Source organism: Anomaloglossus baeobatrachus, unplaced genomic scaffold (genome assembly GCF_048569485.1).
Source record: "Anomaloglossus baeobatrachus isolate aAnoBae1 unplaced genomic scaffold, aAnoBae1.hap1 Scaffold_690, whole genome shotgun sequence".
NCBI lineage: Eukaryota > Metazoa > Chordata > Amphibia > Anura > Aromobatidae > Anomaloglossus > Anomaloglossus baeobatrachus.
In genome coordinates this window covers 45,297-49,775 of record NW_027445064.1, presented here as the reverse complement: position 1 = coordinate 49,775, position 4,479 = coordinate 45,297, and the positions used below count along the sequence as shown (strand labels likewise).

The window sequence follows — 4,479 nt, the reverse complement described above, 5'->3', positions numbered from 1 at the left end:
GGTTTATAGATATATGTCCTGCATCTCATATTTCCTTTAGTGGTGCTTCTTACCCATTCTCATATCATTTACCCTAGTATTTCATGATCCTGAGGCGACTGAGAACCCTTTAATAAAGGAATCCTTTTTCATTTGAATTGTCAAGTGATACTTACCAGTGACTATCACGTAATGTTACAGGTAGTTGCATTTTCTTCCTCTTCTTTCTCTCCTTTCTTCTTTGTCACACGGTCCATTGTGTTATAGCCCACGTGTCATGATAACACTTGTACCATCTTTTCATTTAGATTCCACCTACAATTATTTACCGATTCCAGTTCTGAAATAGGCTTTCATGATCTACTCACTAGAATTCTCACGTGCATAAGGTACTGAGACATATACATGTTCACACCATTATAAAGAACAAAGTATAAACATTGAGGTTTTTCTCACACCCATGTTCCTGTGTTCTTTGATATGATATGTGTTCATTTCCTTCACTATATAGGATTGCAAGTTTTCCATTTGTACCTTAATGGCAATGACGCTATACAATTGAACACATATCATCCTGTTATCCATATAGGTGTGTATTTACCTGCTTGACTATTTTTGGTTGTTTGATCCAGAATGTTTCTCCAGATAGGTCATGTGGAAATTTTCTTTCCTCAGTACAAATGTTTTCACTATGGCTTTGGAAAAATTTTTTGTATGTGCATCATGGTCATTTGACCCATTGTACTCTCAAGTAGCAATATATTGTACTGTTATGTTGTACTATGTACTAATTACGTGTTTATATGGTTTTGTAACCCTTTATGATCTTAGATAACTTTATCCTTGATAAAGACCTAAAAACAAGGTCGAAACGTTGGATGAATTATCCTTTTGCACAAATAAAGAATTTTCAGCATTCCAAGAGTTCTTTTCTTACGTTATTGATCACTATAGTGTGCCAGAGCTATTTCTATTGAATTGACTCTTATTTTTTCTGAGCACCTGCTATATACACAGTGACCCAGACATATTCAAGTTTCATTCAGAAGGCAGAGGGAAGCCTTAGCAGCTGAGCCTATATCTTGGCTTGTGAGCATTAGAACAGGCCGGCGATTACAGGGTAACATGAAAAATGTCCAGCTTGCATTATGACTAGAACATGACAATATCCTTTTAAGTACTAACCTATGATGCGTTCCTAAGCAGTTGATGTTATATGTTCTACATTTCATTTTCTGCATACTTTACAAGTAGTAGAATTTGCTTTGATATAGGCAACTGGATTTTCACAATGAAAAGGCAAAGGATAACGCCCGAAAAAGACGCCATACATTATGTCAGTGCCATCACTGACAAACCTGGATTGACCATGAAATACATCAATCCCCTTAAAGGTGAGTTAAAACAAGTTTTAACTAAATTGCCTTAATATTGTCATGCATTAGAATGACTGTCTTAGGTAATGATAAATATTTTCTACAGGAAGAGGAGTGTTTGCTGAAACTGAAATCGAAAAAGGGAGTTTTGTTGCAGAATATCGAGGCGAGCTCACGTATGCACTTACGATGGTAGACAACTACTCGAGATTTATGGTTGTGGTACAAGTCAAAGATCTAATGGCCCATACTGCAGCGAAGGTCTTCCAAGCACACTTATGCAGACCTCATGGCTACTCAGAGAGAGTCCTCACAGATCAAGGCACAGCCTTTGAAGCGGAAATCTTCAAGGACTTCTGCAGCTTTTACCGATGCAGGAAGATGCGCACTACACCCTACCATGCTCAAACCAATGGTTATCAACCTGCTCAGGACTTTACCCCATATTCCAGATGTGGCCTTACAAGTGATTTATAGAGGGGTAACAATACGTTGGGATCACCGGATCTAATCTCCCTTTTTATACACCCTAAAATCTTGTTTGCTTTAGAATAAACAATAACATCATAAAGGTATAGCAGTACCGTTTCAAAGTTTCGGTGTCCCAAGCAGCATTCCATCAGCCTCTGGAAGGTTCCTGGCAAATTGCACAGCTCGAAGGGCATGCTTTTGAACTCGCAGAGACCCATCGGGGTGGCAAAGGCGGTCTTCTCCCGGTCTGCCTCAGCAACGGACACTTGCCAATAGCGACTAGTGAGATCAAGGGTAGAAAAATAATTTGCAGTTCTCAATGCAGCTAGCTATTCCTCAATACAGGGGAGTGGTGCTGTCCTTCTTCTTTAACAGGACCAACGGAGCTGCCCAGAGGCTACAACTGTCACGGATAACCCCAGCCTCCTTCATGTTGCTCAACATGTCCTTGGTACACTGGTAATGTGCAGGTAGTTTTGGCTTATATCTCTCTTTGATGGGTGGGTGTGCACTTGTGGGGATGTAGTGTTTGACCCCTTTTATTCTTCAAAAGTCTAGCGGATGTTTGCTGAAGACTTGCTCGTATTCTTGCACTAGCCTGTAGACCCCCTTCTTGTGATGTGAAGGTGTGGAGTCAGTGCCTACGTGTAATTCCTTACACCACTCCTCTGGCTGACTTGGTGAGCTGTCACTGAATGGGTGGGCTGAAGCAATGGTGGATGCTGCTGTTTGGATAGCATGTGTATCTACTGAGAACAGCTTATCAATGGTGGCAAATCGGAGCAGCTTAATCTCTTGCTCTCCGCAGTTCAACACTCTCATGGGCACTCTTCCCTTCCATATTAATGAATAAAACTATGATGTAAATAGCATATAGATACCCCACAAATGCAGATAAAAGTAGGTTATGGGAAAAGGGGGAAGAGAGAAACAGGAAAATAGTGGAATAAAGTATACCTTCCAGGTGGGAGAGGAAATGGCAGCACAGCCAGTGGAGGTGAAGCAAGGGGAGCCTGCAACTAAAGAGTTGAGAGCGTTATCACATGGTGACTGAGCCTGATTGTAACGGGAGCATAGAGGTGCCGATCCTGTCTTACCTGCGTTGGTGTAGAAGTGGGTGTCCTGTGGTGGAGTCAGCTATGTGCAGTGGTGGCCGTGGGTTCTTTTATGTGCGACCGTAGTAATAACTGCGCCCACTTCCTGTATGGGAGTGGAATGCAGTGAGGGTAATGGAACGCACGCCTGCGCATTTGTGTTTAACGTCGCGCATGTGCAGAACGGAGAAAAGGCTGCGCTCACTTCCTAATGAAAGGGAGTGAGACGCATCTGGGAAGGGAAGGGAAAAGATTAGGGTTTGGGGATGATGAAAGGGCTTTCTACGGGCAAGGATGGCAAAGGGTGGCAGTGACGGAAAGTCAGGCAGCCTGTCCTGTCCTGTCCTGTCCGTCCGTCTTTTTGTATCATGAATTGGAAAGACTGCAAGGGGGAGGGGAGGTGCTTGTGTCCAAAAGGAGGAGTTATTCAGATTCATTGCAGTGGGCGGCGGCTGCAAAAAGCACCATTCTTCTTGTTTTTGCTCTGCAAAACAGCCTTTTCAAGGGTTGGCTTGGGTGACAAAATGTCTTCTGTAGGCGTGGGTTTGTCTCCCTCTCCCTAAGATGTGTCCGGTATAGGCCAGGGTGCCACTCAAGGCCGTAACCAATTCGGGTTATAGCTTCTCGGCCTTTTGGCTAAGATCAAGTGTAGTTTCGGAGGACGCTACCTTGGTCGGTACTGGAAGGTGCCTCAAGGTCTGCCGGCCTTGAGGAAGTGTGTGCGCCTTCTGGTGACACATAGCCCTCTTGTGCCTGGACGGTTCCCAGGCAACGGGAGGCGATCACCTTTGTTATTTTGAAGTCCTACTGATAAACAGAAAAAAAAAAAATTAAATCTGTTCTTATCAGTTTAATATCTGATACGTCCCCTCTCTGGGGACCATATATTAAATGGATTTTTAGAACAAGGAGATGGAAAAAATCTTGCTCTGTCCACTGCACGCATTGACCTGGTATTGCAGTACCTCCAGGACCGGTGCACCCCTTCTTAACCCAGTTTCCAAAAGCAGAACTCAATTCACCTGATTCAAATGAGCCCCATTAGTGAATTGAAAGAAAGCAAAAACTTTATATGCACCTCAATTTGGCCAATTCACTTTTCACACTTTCACCCTTTTTTTTATCTTTCACACCTTTTACTTGCTTTATTGATGCAAAAAGCTGTGCCAAATAGCAAACTCATCTCCACTCAACTTGACCAACTCTGCTATGTCCCGTGCAGTATCTTATTCTCAGTCTTATCTAGATCATTTGCAATTGAATAGAATAGATCCCTTTTGGCTGCTTATGACTGTGTAAAATATGTAGTTTTACTGGGCTGGGATGAGAGAATCCATTGAAGCATGGTGTAGGGATTGTGGTTCCTGTGTGCTAAGAAGAGAGGCTGGCACCAGCCAGAAAGCCCCATTGCAGCCAATAATCACTTAATAACTTTTTCAACTTGTCATCATATGGGAGGCCTTCCATTCCTTGTAGTAGTCTAGTTGCCCACCTTTGAACTGACTCTAACTTCTGAATGTCCTTATTAAAATGTGGAGCCCAAAACTGGTTCCCATATT

The 4,479-nt window shown here is 42.8% G+C and overlaps 1 pseudogene; it reads left to right on the top strand.

The window, feature by feature from the left end:
- The first annotated feature begins 3,701 nt into the window (after positions 1–3,701).
- LOC142286651 (U2 spliceosomal RNA) lies at positions 3,702–3,907 on the top strand (annotated as a pseudogene).
- Positions 3,908–4,479: the final 572 nt, after the last annotated feature.